This window comes from Gouania willdenowi, chromosome 6, assembly GCF_900634775.1.
Source record: "Gouania willdenowi chromosome 6, fGouWil2.1, whole genome shotgun sequence".
Classification (NCBI taxonomy): domain Eukaryota; kingdom Metazoa; phylum Chordata; class Actinopteri; order Blenniiformes; family Gobiesocidae; genus Gouania; species Gouania willdenowi.
The window spans coordinates 2,966,937-2,985,055 of NC_041049.1; the positions used below are offsets into that span (position 1 = coordinate 2,966,937).

General features: G+C 38.3%; 1 protein-coding gene across 4 annotated transcripts in view; it reads right to left on the reverse strand.

The window, feature by feature from the left end:
• The window catches only part of syt1a (synaptotagmin Ia), a 212,984-nt gene extending 195,185 nt beyond the window's left edge, over positions 1–17,799 (reverse strand). For 3 of the 4 annotated variants that reach the window (XM_028450077.1, XM_028450076.1, XM_028450075.1), the window contains exon 1: positions 17,527–17,799. The gene's annotated coding sequence lies outside the window, so the exon portion shown is untranslated. The remainder of the gene's footprint in view (positions 1–17,526) is intronic. The other variant, XM_028450073.1, reaches the window with a different exon arrangement.
• Between the last annotated feature and the right edge of the window lie 320 nt (positions 17,800–18,119).

The following is an 18,119-nucleotide window of genomic DNA, read 5'->3' on the forward strand; positions in this document are numbered from 1 at the left end:
CAACAATTCATGGCACAAACAAAAAAAGCAACATGGATATCAACAGGTCAAGTTCAAAGATATACCGTCATACAATATCAAGTATTAATCAAACTAGTATTGATCTTACCTCTCGTATCCATATCTTGTTCTATTTACTATTTATCTATCTAGTATCTACCTATCAATCAGATAGCCATCCATTTACCAAGTATCTATCTATCTTCTATCAAGTATCGGTATATTTCTATCCATCTATATATCTATATATCAAGCATATATCAATAAAGTGTATATCTATCAAGTGTCTATCTAGTATCCATCTAACTATCTATCAAGTACCCATCTATATATTATCTATCTATACTATAAAGTGTATATCTATCTATCTATCTAGTATTTATCAAGTATCTATCTGCCAATCAAGTACCGATATATATCTATCCATCCATCTAACAAGTACAGTATGTATGTATGTATATTAAGAATCCATCTATCTATCAAGTATCCTATCAAGTACCAGTATATATCTATCCATCTATCTATCAAATATCTATCTATATCTATCTAGTATCCATATATTCATCTATCAAGTATCTATCTATCTGTCTAGTATTTATCAAGTATCTATCTATTATCTATCTGTCTAGTATTTATCAAGTATCTATCTATAATCCATCTATCCATCCATCGAGTACCTATCTATCTATCAAATATCTATCTATCCATCAAGCAATAACTATCTATAAAGTGTATCTATCTATCAAGTATCTATGAATAATATTGAACCTATCAATTATCTAACTACCCATCCATCTATCTATCTATCGATCAATCAAGTATCCATCTATCAAGAATCTTTAATCTATTCATCTATCAATTATATATCTATCTATCAAGTATCCATCATCTATAAATTATCTACCTATGATCTATAGTCAAATTGTTCGTCATTACGAAAAAAGGACGAAAGTAAAAAAAAAAATTCCTGATACGTTAATGGCAATTTCTCTCTTTTTTATTTTTAATTAATTTTTAATAAATCAAATAGGATTGAAATGGCAATCAAACACGGGATATACCCTCACATGAATGTTTTGGGACAATATCACAAACTTAGACACTATTGAGGACAAATGCGTTGCAAAGACACGGAAATGTCTAATCTACCTCAAAAACACAATGTGATGATACAAAAACAGAATCACCTGTATGACATAAATCAATTACCTACACGTTTTGGGACAATATCAGGTATTTCCATGATATTTGTCACTGTGAAACCAGTGGCTGATTGTCTAGTAATTGTAGTAAAACAGATAAAAGTATAATCTCATGTTCCATTTAATCTCACATTTTCATCCCAACATTGCCTCCCACACATCTGAAGCACAGAAAATAAAATTACTAACAGTAGTTTACTAAATCAACATGTTTGGTTTAATAGTCCGTAATGACATCTGATTAGGGAAAGCTGATGAAACAGAAATGAAATGGAATTGGGTAAACAGAAAGGGGAAATCTGAGGTTTTTTTTACTGTTCTGATCTCTTTAGCAGCACATCTGCTCTGTACTCATATGAATTCACTCCTGCCTCAGAGATTGTTTTGTCAGCTGATTTGCGAAGCCATCCGATTGATTTGTTTTGTGAAACAGATTCCAGACGACATCATTTACCCCAAGCGTCGCCGCTGTGGCTGCGTTACCCTCCTACGCTCATGAGCCTGAGATTAGCTGAAAAATGGACATTTGAATTCCCGTCTCATTTTGGGGCCGATAGGAACTCTACTGAATCACAGAGGCTTGATCGACCAGGGAGAAAACTAGATCCTCTAATCTGATTGTTCCAGACAAAAGGAAACAGAGTCAAAAGGACTGTTACACAGAAGCAGGCAGTTGGGTTATTCCTGACATAACCCTAGAAATAAGAAGTCTTCTATCCCTGGGTGTGTTCGCCGTATCTCTGCACTAGCTCTCAGATAAGACTCCTGGTTTTTTTCTAATCCTCATTACATTCATGAAACATTAAAATGGTCCTCCAGGGCCCATTTCTTTCCCACAGCATGCCCTTCAGTAATTATTCATCTGCCCTTTCATTCGATGCTTGGTCCACCGTGTGAGGGCGACGCTGGGAGCTCACAGGCCGTGGTTCGAGTCCCTTAGTGGTCGACACCCACCCAGAAGGCATTCATCTCTAATAACTTCCTCAAGCGGCGGCTTCGGCACAAAGCGTGCATGACGCCTTTGCTCAGCTCCAAGTATAAATCAGGATATTAAAAAGTTGCAGCGGGGCAAAAGCAATTTCCTTCAAAAAGGCGATTTCGACATTACAGCGGTAAGAAAGGAAGTTGTGCAATCATTTTCTCCTCATTACCTATCACAATAAAACACCTCACCTTCCACCACGAGCCCGAATCAAATCTCTTCTGATAATCCACAGTAAATAGGTTGCTTTTTGTATGACTTTTATACCTCCAAAAAACCTTCAAAACTATCCATTTACATTTTGTTCCAGTTTCATTTCATTGTCTTTCGAGAAAATTAGATATTACTGGCTTTTAAACCTCCCAAAATCACACCCTAAATGCTAAAGAGGGGTATTATAGTCAACTAATGGTTTAAAAATATTTTTTTACGCTTCAAATGATGGAAGCCGAGAGGATTACACTGAAATCATGTAAAAATATGATTCGCAACTTTTTCTCTACTCACCAAAAACTTAGCCACCCATTTTACAGTAAAAATACCATGTAAATGTGTGCTATGGTACCAAAACATGTAAGTGTTAAATGAATCCATGTCACAGGGATGTTCAGAAGCGTAGGCGGCAGGCGGAATCGCCTACTATTCTTTTTCTGGCTGCCTTCTACTCTTAAACATGTTCATAAATGATTCCTTACCCCTTTAGCGCCAAAAGAATATCTGCAATATTACGTGAATATCTGTAAAAGTCAGGTTTTTCTATTAGCTCCATCTGCTAGCGCATAGCAACTCTTCTTCACTGCGCAGAATAGCTGCATCCCAACCGAACACTGGATTACCAGCGCTCTCTGCTGGTCCAAACAAATATCTGGTGGCTACAACTGAAGGAAAACAATCATTCTCTCTAAACATTTCCCCAATAAAATAATAAATCTTAACATTCACAACATTACTGAATTCAGCTGAATTAAATACACATTATCTTTAAGAAAGATTCACCAAGTCCTGCGTCCAGGGTACTGGGTTACGAAAATCACAAATGTAAGGGCATATGTAAGATATATTATGTGCTTGTGTTAGATATAATATGAATATTAATGTGCATTGATATAACTAAATATATTACCAAAACCAACTACAAACAACTCACACAAAAATGATGTTAATCATGCAAATATGTTCCAGTACCAGACAGCATTCTACAGAGGACTACTAAGAGACCAAGCACCCATACTAATGCTATGCTATAAGAAAGAGGTAAACTGATAATGATGCTCAATTCTTTGTCATCATTAGCATGGATTCCAGATTTTAACTTGTAAATCCATCATGAAAACAAAAACTAGGTGATAAAAATACATCATGCTAAGAAACGTGCTACAAAATAGAAGAAGAGCCACAATTACACTAATATAATGCACCAAAAGCCACCATATAGCATAATTTTTGCAAACTTTTCCAGGGGGGGGCATGCCCCCCGACCCCCTAGGTGTGGCGCAGCAGCGGCAACTCGCTGCGAGTTATATCTTTTTTCCTAAAGCCTACTTTCTTTTTTTTTTTTTAAACCAACTACTTTGTTTTTTCTAGACAACTCTAATGCCATATAGATATTTCCATTTCATTTTCAGCAAAATACTACCAACCAGTAAATTACACTGAAGTTTTGCACACGATCCCATGCAGCCGTGGTGCAACATTTTCAACCAAATTATGACCAAAATTCAGCTCTTGTGGCTGAAGTTAGCGATTAATCACAGACTGTTGAAGATGCACAAACACTGAGGACAGATGTCCTTTTGGGTGGGAGTCTTTTAACAGTCCGTGATTACTCTAACTTCAGCCACCAAAGTGTCAGCTGCACACTGTTTAAAGGGGACATATCATGCTAAATCCACTTTTTTAGCCCTTAAATGCATTTTGATGTATATTTAGATTGTTTAGAAGCACAGAAAAGTTCAAATTAATCTCTTCAGGTGCTCCGTTGATATCTTTATATTCTGTTTTGCTCATATTTTTCAATCTGTTTCAATTTTTTGATTCTCTATTACGTTTTTTGAACAACAACGTCAGCAGAACTGCCAAATTAGGACATCGACTCCAGGCCCAACACTTCGAGCAATCCGCCATTTTTATTTCTCGCTTTTATTTTGTAGTCCAAGCTCCAGGATGCAGAAGTTACGAGAGGAGAAATCAAAATGTTTGGTTGTTGGATGTAGTAACCCACACGCTTCATTACACCGTCTCCCAGCATCAGAACCTTTTCGAAGTGCCTGGTTGAGTTTTATTTTTCACGGAAATGTACCCACATCTGTGGTTAAGGTCATTTTTGTGTGTGTGAAGCACTTCAAGGATGACTGCTTCATCAACCTCCGCCAGTATAAAGAAGGATTTGCCGAAAGACTTTGTCTGATTGAGGGTTCAATTCCTTCTATCTTTGGAGACGACGAACAGAGCACTTCGGTAAGCTGCAAATAATGCTAAAAAGTGTGATAAGACGTCCCTTGATGATATGGCCTACGTGATTTAATTTAAGTCTAAAGTTTTCATTAGTCATTTCATTTTGCCGTTTTTGTCTTTGAAAAGGCTGTATTAAAATGCATTTCGTGATGTTAGCTTGGCGCTAGTGTTAGCTCGGTGCTTGTGTTAGCTCACTTGTTAGGGTTCTGCAGGTTTATCATCTTCATTTTCATCTCGCTCCGCTGGGTCCGACTCTGGCTGGAACATGTAAAGCTGGATGGACAAGTCTTCTGTTGTTGACATTTTGTAAATAACGTGTGAAAAAACTTTTTCTGCACCGCTACATAGCCGTATCTCTTCTATCAAACTACAAAAATGGCCGAGCAGGGTGGAGTTGAACCTGGAGAGGGGGCGGGGTATGAAGTGTCTCATTTGCATTTAAAGAGACCGCACCAAAACGAGTTGCTCTTAGAAGCACATCAGAAAAGGGGTAGAAAAGGGGTGGAGCTATAATAATGAAGAATTCAGACCCAAGCAGTGCAGTTCCGCTTTATATAGACCACAACTGTATGATTTATATCTAAAAAGGAAGGATTTAAAACCATGATATGTCTCCTTTAAGGGAGCGTAAGAAGAGGTCCCTTAGGAGAGCTCTTCTTCTCTGTTTCATTGTCTATGACAAACCCTAGAGATGAAACTGTCGCCCCCTGTGGTCACAGATCTTTTCGGGTCACAACAGTTTTTATCCTCTTTCGGTAAACAAAAGAGGTTTATATTGACACCTATAACTTTTCCTGCGTTTTTAAAGCAACCAACAGCAGCACAAGTTGTTATTTTGACTGTAAAACTAAATGAATGATCTAAAAATCAGGCTGAATGTTTCACTTCAATTGAAAACAAAGCATGGTTTACAGGCAGTGGGGCCGTGTGACATCATCAATCACGTGATTTCAAGATGGCGGAACACAGGCTCTAAAACTGTAGTCCCATTTTTAAAGGACAATAAAATGAATGGGTTTTGTTATGCCAAGATCTTCTAACAAGTACATTTAGAAGATTTTAGGCCAAACAGTGGAGGATCTTTTTAAATACATTGAGTTTCTGTTACAGAACAGAAATAACTATACACTATTTCCACCCACGTAGTCTGAGCATTTCTACTACTTGTACAAGAGAGGCCGTTAACCCTAAGCGTCAAGCTTCATCCAAGAAATGAGATAACTGGACACGTCATCCTCGTCCATTAAAAACCATGCAACAGGAAAGACAGAGTACTCCCTGTATTCCTGAACATTTTGTGCAATTTGCTTTTTTAGGAAGGAAACCCAGAGCTGGCAATTAACGGTTAAAATGTTTCAGAACAAAAACTTCATGAAATTTTAACTTTTCCCAATTTGAGGATCAGATGAATACCAAATTTTGAAATGGTACATTGCACTAACAGAAAAATGTCAGTTATATATTGGTTATAGGTGACCAAGACGTATTATGGTATGCTAATAAGCCATGATTTTCTAAACATAGCACTCAGATTACAGTCAATCGTGTCAAATGAGATCTCTAGAGTCTGTGTACAACTGCATTCAGATTGATCTTTTCCCACGGCCAGTACGAGTCTTTTCCTGTCATATCATGGTTTGCAGAACTACTAGCAGGAACCCCAAAGATCCACTTGGTTTGCTAGTTGACGGTAAGCTAATTTACGCTGCAACGGACGCTCAACCTGGCATGGATAATCCGAAACCAGGGAAAGTAGCTTTGTCGCAGTGAATGCTCGGAAGTCTAAGACGCTCAATCCAACATACCTAAATTCTCTGCCAGGGTTAACATTTTTTAAAATCTTTAAGATGAAATATTAGTCATTAAAAAATCTAATCAGGTTAGCCAATCTTTATAAGGGTTTAAGTAGTTTATTTTAGGGATGCACTGAATTCCAATTATTAATACCATTGCATTTATGGCAATAAATATGAACTAATCACTCAAATCAAATCATTGTAATTTGTTCCCTACAGTCTCTCACTGTCAGCTGTGATTTCCGTCTGATGTGCTCTGCATGTCTCCGTCTCCAAGCAGATTCTTCACATCCGGCATAGATAATTTCTTGCGCGCGCTGCTTATTCCCACTTCCAAACTATGATCTTTATCGCTACTGTACTATATCTGCGTTACAAAGTGCCAATGATCTTGAAACGTGTGCAGAATTATTTTTATTTTTTTAGAGCCACACATCAGGCTGCAGTGAGTGCTACACGTAGCTACAATGTCGATGTGAGGCAGAAACATAAATCACACTTGAGAGTGAACTTCTCATTGTTTTCACTCAGGCTCAACCTCTGCTTAGATACTTTAGTGCTCAAATGTGTTGAAATACGGTCGCTCCGCAGACACGTTGACTCGTATCCAAGCAAGCGCACGCTGACCACGGCGTGTCATCACAACATCCTGTTTCTCCCACGTTTTTCGGCGAAAAAAAGTGTTTTCGACCAAAAGCTAAAAATGGACTTCTGGGTTTTTTTTTTCCCGGCACATCACTAGTTAACTTCAGATTCTAATGTAGGATTTCTCAACTCAGTTATATTTGTAAAAAGCTGTTTCCATTGAAGTTTTTTGCAAAGTAAAAGCGATATTTCTAAAGTTTCGACAAAGTATAATTGCTCCTTGTACGAGTTTCCATTGAAGGTTGTTTTGGAGCCTGGTAACTAGTGAAATCTCATCCCGTGAGATTCCTCTTCTGTCCACACGTACCGCGTCAGAAGTGGTCATGTAACCAGGTATGTCAGGCCATGTGATGTGTAATTGCAGAAAAAGTGTTTCCATTGAACTTGTGACACATTTTAATATCGAAACGTCTGAAAAACCTCATGAGAACTAGGGACGTAAAGATTCACTCAACTCCCGATACGATTCGATTCACGATACGATTCTCTCACGATTTATTCTACAAAATGGGACTGTAGACAAAGGGCGCACGGTGGCTTAGTGGTTAGCACGTCCGCCCCACAGCAAAAAGGTCCTGGGTTCTGGGGTGGACTTGGGTCCTTTCTATGTGGAGTTTGCATGTTCTCCCCGTGCTGTGTGGGTTTCCTCCGGGTACTCCGGCTTCCTCCCACCATCCAAAAACATGACTGTAAGGTTGATTGGAGTCTCTAAATTGCCCATAGGAGTGAATGAGAGAGTGAATGGTTGTCTGTGTCTGTGTTGCCCTGTGATGGACTGGCGCCCTGTCCAGGGTGTACCCCCGCCCAGCGCCCTATGAGAGCCGGAGATTGGCACCGGCAGACCCCCGCGACCCTGTTAAACGGGAATAAGTGGGTATGAAAATGGATGGATGGACTGTAGACAAATGACTGAAAAATATTCCTTTATTTTTCTTGGGAAAATACTGTACTATTTTCCTTTCATTTTTCATTGTCAAAAATAATCCCTTGATAAACAATTCAAAACAATGCAATTTAACTAAAAATAAATCTTGAATGAAAGAAATAAAGAAATAATACAAATGAAGAAGAAGCCTATTAATTTAAACTCTGGTTCTGTAGTAAACAATGCAAAACTGCATAATAGTTCTTTTTCTTTTTAAAAGTGCAACTGAAAATGTATTTTGTGCCTGAACAATTGGACGTTAAAAAAAACAAAAAATAAAATAAAGATATTTGTTTGAACCAGCAGAGGGCGCTGGTAACCCAGTGGTCGGTTGGCATGCACATATCCTTGCAGTGAGGAAGAGATGCTATGCCAACCAACAGAGCTAATAAAAAACGTGACTCATACAGATATTCACGTAATATTACAGATATTCTTGCGGTGCTAAAGTTGTAAGGAATCATTTATGAACATGTTTAAGAGTAGAAGGCGGCCAGAAAGAAAGTAGTAGCAGTTTCTGCCCGCCGCCAACACTTTTAAACAAAAGGATAAATATATAGCACCCTCTGCTGTTTAAAAAAAGTACTGCAATTCAATTTTCAGAATATCGATGTGAACCGTGATACCTATGAATTGATTTTTAACTGCCTTACAATTAATCGTTACATCCCTAATGAGAACGTAAAAATCTTTTAGTGATATTTGAGTGTTTTTTCAAAATTCAAGTGTTTCCATTACCAGTTTTTATTGTGCTATTTAGATTTGGCACATTTCCAAGGGTAATGAAAACAGCTTGTGATACAATATTTTGGTGTGACATTACAACCCTACTGCTGAAAATCTTATTTTTTCTCTAAAATTTAAACATCTACTTATTTATCTTCACAGAATTTATCCGTAATTTACTGAAACTCTCAAGGGTGATTTATACAACAATGTGACATATCATACGTCAATAATTTTCAGGCCAGCAGCACCATGTAGGTAGTAGAATGTGAAATGGCATTTCATCCAGAATAAGAAAATGTTTATGAACAGGAGTGCCCTCTCCACCTTTAAGTACAAAAACATAATATTTGTATTCTATAACTTCTCTTCTCCGTACCTTCTTACATGGTACTTGCTATGTGGCAGGTAGATCGGATGCCATACATGAGATGTGACCTTTGAAAGTGAATGTAGAGTCCTGTTGCAGTGTGTGGGTATTCTAAATCTCAGGCCTTCGTAAAAACACAAAAACAACAACTTTGGAATCCATTTCTCTCTACAACAGATGGGCCAAGTTGAGGGAACCTTAGCCAGCTTTTGGTGACATTTAAGACTTTTAACTAAGAAACAAACCACTTCAACAAAAAAGAAAAAGAAAGAATTCCAGCTGTTGTATTGAAAAAGGTCCTTGGAAGATGTGGAGAGCAGACAACGCTCCTTGATTGCTTTGTCCGACCAACATTGTTCGCAGTTCTGCATGGATTCTTTCCATCCTGTTCTCTGGCCGTGTTTCTGCTGATTAGTGTGAGCAGGGCCGTGTGCAGCTGGAAGATTGGCCTTTTGTCACTAATTCAACAATGCATTGGTTCTCGAAAAGACCTCATTCATTCCAAAGCTATATTCAGATAATTAGCACCATGTGATGATGATGATGATGGAGTAGCGGAGAAGCTAGCTGTTTAAAATTATTCCATTATGTGTTAATCCAAGTACCCTAAAATTCTGTTCTTTTAGGTTTCATTTGACTAAATTGTGCTTAGCCTCAGCATGAAAAAGGTTGTCTTATAAGACAATGTTTCACAGAGAAGTAACAGAACTCTCTAATTAGCAGTGTCGATACGACGTGTATGAGCCCGTGTTGGTTTGTGGGAGCCTGTGTGTTCAGATTGATCATGTAATCTGAGTCTTATCTCGGCGGGTCTGCGTGGATCAAGCAGTCCCGACCAACAAACAGCCTGTCAAACACGGAGCTTTAAAACACGGCTGAAACAAAGCCAATTAGACCCATCGATGCTCAGGCTTTAACGGAAACCTGCAGCAGCTTCATTACAGCACAAACTACAGGTAGTTATGGACAGTTTGCAATGTGCCAAAAACCAACGATAGACAGTAGCTGAGTTTTTACTACCCTTGGAAATACGCAAAATCTAAACAAGCGCAATAAAAACTGCCTATCTCATACCTTATTGGCGCTCTGACTTCCTTTGATTGCAGAAAAAAAATCTTCGAAAATAGAAATATTGATATTTTTAGTGTCGAGCAGAAATTTCTATACGACGGAGAACAAAGCCTCACACGTATGTTTTGGAACTATATCACGCATTTACAAGCAATCCGGGGGGGGAGGGGGGGCAAAAAGATAAAGTGATGCAATATGACACAATATAATGGAAATTACTAGCCTGGCAAAGCCACACCCACTTCTTTACATGTTGTAAGAAAGTAGGTCTGGTTATGTGGCAATTTCTGTTTACTTCCTCGACACAGATTGGGTCGAGCCAATGAGAGCCGAACAGGAAAAAACGTCATATCCCCTGCGCCAAGCAGTATCAAAACAAACATGGCGGTCGACACGAGGAAGACGTTCAAAAATGCGCTCTGCTCTGTTTTAAAACACCTGGATATATTGTTGAAACCACAACAAGAAGAGGCATTAAAACCGTAAGTCTGTACCGTACTACACGCTGTTTTTCGTCTGCTGACTCCGTTTAGGAGTTGCGCTATTGTCGTCGCGTCCACTCTTCGTTTGATTGGTTACTCTGCGCATTTGTCCCGCCCCCCCGAACTCAAGCGTTATATCTTACCCCTCTTCAAATTCAGACTCAAAACCCATAATTTCCAATGAGCCCATTCTCTGTAAATTCTCGTCTCTAATTTCACCTACATAAATGTGCCTGTGAAGCTTTTTGCATCAGCAAATTTAACCTACAATTGTATTTCTGGTCTGACTTTATTTTAATTAATATTATTGAGATTTTAATCGTATATCGTTATTTTGAGAAAAATATTGAAATATGAATTTGGGTCCACATCGCCCAGCCCTAATGATCAGAACTAAACACTCACCAACATATTTTGGGACAATGTGATGCATTTACATGCAATCTTCCACCATAAAACAAGGAGCCTAACGCATAGCTACTTTAGCTAACAGACAACATAGGTATTGTGTGATTTCAGTGCAGCAATTAGCACTTTTACAGCAGAAAAATATTAAATTAATAATAGTTGATGATTCACTCGTTTTCCAAGAAAGAGTGAATGATTCACCCTGAGGTGTTTGAAAAGGTCTAAATCTGACCTTTTCAGTGTTATATCACAATTCAATTGGGATTTGGAGAATTGTTCGATCCTGTTAAGTGTTTTTCATGCTCAGTAACAGAAATATAATTAATCCACTATACGTTTTACAGTCTGAAGAATCGATGGATGGCACGTTGATGTATTACACTATGGAGATTAATCGCCCTGCTTCGGTGCTCAAGGTCAAAAGAACTCTATCGATGTGGGCTTTCTATTCTCGTCTTTAAACCACTGTGATGGTGATTGGACTGGATGGAAATTAATACCTAATCAATAATCATCTCAAAGGGGCAGAAATATTTAATAAACCATTAGAGCCGCATCAAAAGGAATCTCCCGTGATCCATTACTCGGGTATTATTTATCGATTGAGTAGGAAAAAAGCAGGGAGGAGACTGTAGCAAAGCAATCAGAGAAATATGAGACGTTTATACGATTAAATGACGGTTAAACATGTCTCTGCCTCTTCTTCCATCGTCTAACGCAGTGATTCCAAACGTATAGGGCAACTTAGGGACCCTAAAGCCATTTTCGGACACTAAATGTGTCACGCAGACAGTTTTTTCCCAGGTTTGCATTGGTGGATACATCAGTTTAGGGCTTCAGTAACTCATCTATCCATTTTTTTCACTAAATTGTCCATTTAAATCCACATTTAGGTAAAACAGAACATGTCTTTCACCAAAGTTCAACAACAAACAATAAGATTTTCTATTTTAGAATTTAACTTAAAAAATTAAGGCATGATTTACATTTTACAACAAATACTCCTTCCTTAGACATGAAGCAAAATAACAGAATATGTGGCTATTCATATTTATCCAATTTGTTTCCATTTTCCATTTATTTTCATATACCAACATATAAAATGTGAATGTGTGTTTGTGTTTAAATACAATTATAAAAAGGTACAGGTGATTCTATGTCTTTCCTTGTGGTTGCTTTGATTTTCAATGGAATTAAATTGAAATTGTCTTGCAAAGATAAATATAAATAATAAACCTAACTGCTTTACAATAAACACAGTGCTATCTTTGTGTTCACTGTGTATTCATGATCCAACACTGTAGGTCACTGCCCCGTAAAATAAATTCCAATTAAAATAACATAAGAAAGGATCAAATAAATAGATATTTCTTTATTTCTTAAATTAGGAATTAGGGTTGTGCACTGAATTAGATAAGGTTTGCACTATGGTGAGATTAGGGGTTAGATCCTCCAATTTTCACAGAAAACAAACAGAAAATACGTAATTCACTTCCTTGAACGGAAATGGTAATAGCAAATTCTTCTTCTCCTGTGTAGAAGACACAGCCTTTATATGCTTCCTTTAGGACAAATTTTACAGAACTGTAAGGTTGATTATCAGCGGATGACATACAACTATATCTATCACTGAACCCAGATGACTATGGTCCCATTGAGGTGTTGTGTGACTGCTTAGAAAAAGTAAACTGCTGAATGAGTGAAAACTTCCTTCAACTAAACCATGACAAGATGGAGGTGATTGTCTTTGGTAACAAGGAAAAGAGGACTGCTGTCAGCAAGTATCTGAGTCTGGATCTTTAGAAGATAAAGACCAAGTCAAAAACCTTGGTGTTCTGATTGACTCAGATCTTACATTCATCAGTCAGATCAAATCTATCACAAAAACATCTTCTACCACCTAAAGAACATCTCCAGAGTGAAAGGTTTAATGACTCAGAAAGATCAGGAGAAACTGGTCCTTGCTTTTATCTCCAGCAGACTGGACTATTGTAATGGTCTTCTGACAGGAATCCCCCAAAAGAGCATCAAACATCTACAGCTGGAGCTCGGGTCAGAACGCTGCAGCTCGGGTCTTAACCAGAACAAAGAGGTCAGAACACATTACTCCAGTTTTAAAGTCTTTACACTGGCTCCCAGTCAGCCTCAGAATAGACTTTAAAGTTCTGCTGCTGGTGTATAAATCTGTGAATGGGTTTGGTCCAGAATACATCAGTGACATGTTAGTCAGGTATGAACCCAGCAGGTCTCTCAGATCTATGGACACAGGTCAGATAGTGGAGCCCAGAGCTCACAGTAAACATGGTGATGCTGCTTTTAGTTGTTATGCTGCAAAGAAGTGGAACAAACTGTAACAGAGCTGAAATCAGCATCAAATGTGAACATTTTTAAATCAAAGTTAAAGGCACATTTTTTCTCTACTGCATATGATTGAGAGAGAGATTTTTTGTCATGTTGTTGATGTCATGTGTTTGTTGATGATTTTAATTGATTTTACTGATGATTTTAAATGTTCTTATTGATTTTAAACAATTGAATGTTTTATCATGTAAAGCACATTGAGTTGCCTTGTGTATGTGTATAAAAATAAATTTGCCTTGCCTTGCCTAGAAATATGAAATTAGTTAACTCCATTAACCGTATTAAGCATGTTTGGAAGTAGCTAAAATTGGCTAAAAAGATGGAAAAGTATTTGAAAATATATGTTAATGGAGATAATTAAAAAGAGGAGACAGTGTTTCTAAAAGCCTTTTTCAGCTGAGTGTGAGGCGTATCCACCAGGCCTCAGCCGGTCTGATTCACTCCCACAGAGTGTGTAAACAGTAGCCCAGCCTGGGGAAATGAGGTGAGGGGTCATTTAGATTTGGATGGAGGGGGGGGTTACCTCTCTATCACCTGGTAACGCTCAGACACATGGGAGCTTCCTGGTTTAATGTATTTAACGTAACTGTAAAGAAGCAGTGACGTACAGGGAGATTCACAGCTGGTGAGGCACATTTACAAAAATATATACACTATGGAAGATGTTTATTTAGAATTAAAGTCCATGGGCCAACCCTTCAAGACACAAATGTAAATGTTTATTACAACAAATTAAGTATCCATCTACGACCAAAATGTGGGATTGTCCAGTTACGATGAAAAAACTCATGTCCTGTAACAAGAAAATATTTAAAATGTTTGTTTCCAACCAAAGTGACTATTTCCAATAATAGCGTTCGGTTACGAAAAGTGTCCGCCTACGAAGAAAATGTTTGTTTTTACGACAAGATTGTTAAGGATGGAAAAAAAAAATGTTGATTTACAAAAACTGTTCATTTTCACCAGAACTATCTGATCTTAAAAGTGTTTCCTTAGGTTGAAAAACATTAGTTTCAGAACAATTTTCATTTCAAGAGTCTGTGACGTAAAAAGAAAAAAGTCACATAAAAAAATGTTTGTAACAAACGCTTTTGTCATTTAGTGTATAGCATTCTTGATTCTGACGTAACATACACGTTTGTTTGTTACGGCAAAAACAATTGTCGTCATCGTTCAGCACAACAGAAAATCCAATTCACACACAAAAAAAAACTGTCTGTACTGACAAAACAGTCTGTCACGACAAAAATGTACATTGCAATGAACAAATTGCTACTTGACAAACTAGCTTGCATTCCTTACTCAAGTTTTACAGTAGAAGAAGAATCTGAGGATCATTAGCGCCCCCTACACAAGGCAAGAGTGGGTTATTCTCATGAAAGCATGATTGTAAATATAAAATGTGTTATATGACTAAATATTATAATAAAGACAACAAATTTCTCTATCTTGCACAAAGATTAATTTCCAAATAAGAATGAAACATTTTGTATCTTATTGCATTTTCTGCTGAAATTCTCATTACCGCAAGTCATCCAGTTCTGACTGAATGTATGTTACACCTCAACAGGTGTTGATTTAATGTCAATTTAAGGAACAGAAATCTAGCAGGAAATGTGTGTGCATAATATATACTTTATGCCTTTCAGGTTTGTCAAATAATTTTGAAAATAACTATAGCTTTCATTGAAATAACAAAAATTTGAGGTTGCAAATTGTGGAAGGTGTTGCAGTAATGAGAGAAATCAGTCCATATCACAAAGTGTTAATTTAAATATATGTCAGAGTTTAAAATAACATTGCATGACTGTCAGTAATTAGATTTAAAAAATTAAAAAATTAATTATTTTTTCTAATGATCTTGACGTTTTAAGACTATTACGGTAATGAGATTTTTATGGACTTGTTTTGCCCACAAACACATAAGACCTTGTCAATAATGTCTAAAAAAGAATTGTGTTTATACTTGTATTTTAAAGATTTCATGTTGTAATTTACTCAATGAAACCAAGATTTCATGAGAATCACCCTAGTAAAAAAATCTTCCTAATGTTTGTTTAACATGTGATTGAATGATGAAGGTCATTCCACTCTGTTACCTTTTTGTTGTAACTGAGTGGTGTGGACAACATGATCGTTGGTCACAGTCATCACACACTGAGATACAACTCAATGGTTCCTTTTCTAATACCTAATGTCCGTCATTGCCTTTTTAAAAATCAACAAGTTGTTCTGGGGTTTCCATGGATACGGTTGATGATAATGTAGTGAAAAGGAAAAGTGCTGAAAATCATCAATACAACCTGCATTCCAAAAAACTAGTGGAACTGGAAAGCTAGGATTTTTCTTAAGCAATACACACTTGATATTTCAGAGGGTAACGTTTTTCCTTAAAACAAAATGTTAAAAAGTATCTGACCCAGACAATTTTTTTCCCAAATGTGTCCCCAATGAAAATTTCACCCTTTTACACATCATCCAGTGCACTTGTGTCAAACTCAAGACCCGGGGGCCAAATCCAGCCCTTTAGACCATCCAATTCGGCCCGCTTGCAGGAGAAAGTAAAAAAAGACAAAAAAACATGAATTATTGTGTAAAATAACAAATAATTCAGTTGTAGATATACCAGCCCTTCTAAATACACATTCAATGAAACTCCACAATATTTGGAACACCGCATTTTTCCCATGACTGCAGTCATTTTAAATCTGTTTCCTGAAATAATTTTTGAAATTTTGCATAATTTCCCCAAATTAAATACAAATTGGTCACAAAATCAATGACATTTCAGAGAAAATCCAGAAGAGACTGATATCTGTCACTTATTGCCCCGGCCGTATACATACTTTATGTATCATTTACACAGGAAAGAGCAAACTTGGGGACATTAATGTAGATATTGTTCTGCGGCCCACTTATTAGGATCAAACTATTTTGTATTTGGGCCTGAAACGAAAATGTTTTGTTGTCGTTTTGTGAGTTGCTGGTAATATTCATTGTGAGTATCAAACTAAAAATGAACATAAAACTGCATATTTTTTATGTTTTCATTTGTTAATTTTCCTCTCTCTCTCAAGTAGCCCCTATAGTGACACTGTGTACACCCATTTGAGAAACACTGATCTAGTGAATGCAAAGTCATGTTGACGACGTACAGAGAACCAGCATCTTGCTACACATTCACAGCGGGCAGCACAGTAAGAGGTGAGACTGTTAGCTTGGGAAATGCAGAAATGTATCAAATTACTGATATTGTTTGAAGAATAAAGACGATTGGATGAATGTTAACATTTAATCTACTACACCTGAGCAGGGGAAGCATCACCCCCCGGCCGCTCTTTGCTACCCCTCCCTTTGTACTGGTCCTCAGCTGTTAGGTAATCACGGGCGCTCGGCTGCAGTAATGAGTACGAGGTGTGCAGCAATCACCATGGATATGCTGGATCTGTTTACAAAGAGCTGGGAGCCATTGGGCAATCTCGTGGGAGGCGATAAAGCTCTTGTACAGTGATGGGGAGGGGTCAAGGAGGGGTTTCCCACCAGCTATGATGATGACAGAGGGAGGGAGAACAGTAAGGGCAGGTCCTTGCAAACATACAATAATTAATATATAGCATATATATATGTTGATAAGATAAAAGTGTTTCACTGGAATGATCACAGCTCATTTGTCACTCAATCTCTGCCCTGTGTTTTCTGTGTCTGAGATAATCATGTCATAGATGGAAAGGATGAGGAGGAAACAGGCAGCGAAGCCTTTAGTTTCCACATTTTATATCTGATGGAGGAGAACAAACATAAGGATTAGCTTTCAACGGATGAAAAGAGTCGCTCTTCGCACCCCTCCCCTCATCCTCCTCGTCTCCCTCCTTCCATCCATCCATCCATCCATCCATCCGCCCACACATCCACACTCTGGTCTCCCCTCGCAACTAACGACACGTTCTGAACCTTCAAACCTGCTCGTCTCCATCCCTCATCACTCTAAAGTCTACTTTCCTCAGATACTGTCAATGTCTCCCACAAAGAAAATGTCATCGAGTACAAAAAAAAGCCAACACGAACCAAAGCTGAACACCTGTGAGGAAACTACTGCTCCCTTACCTGGAGACGAAAGAACACCTTTCAGCTCCGAATCTGCTCGACTGGACAAGGAGTCACCGCGCTCATCTGGAGTGGAGAGGAGCGGGTGGAGTGTGTTGTGTCTGCCTGTGATGCTGCGAGACAGAGAGGAAGAGGGAAAGTGAGAGGTGGAGTCTGGAGGAGAGCAGGAGGAGGAGGAAGGGAGGGCTGCTTAACGAGCTTCTCATCAGATGGCGCTGGGTCGTCTTCGTGGATGAAGGAGGTGTGAGAGACAGCGGAGGGACTCAGGGATGTTCACGCCGTCACGCAGCACTTCTAAGGAATCCCTCCAGTAAGAGGAGAACAGCATCATTGAGTCCTTGGTTGTGATTGGTTCTGGTGAACGCTGTGTAACCCAAGCCGACCCTTTCAGCACATATTAGCAAGTCTGCACTGCTCTCCCGCTAAGAGTCACCTTCAAGGACACTAAAAAAACCAAACACCAGATTCTCCCTGTGGCGGGACGCTGGGCGCCTTCTGTCCGTATGTGTAAAGTCGCAACCTGGCCTCGTGCTAGAAACTCACAAACCTGACGAGAGACTGAGAGGAGATGATTTCCCCAGAGAAAGTCTGGC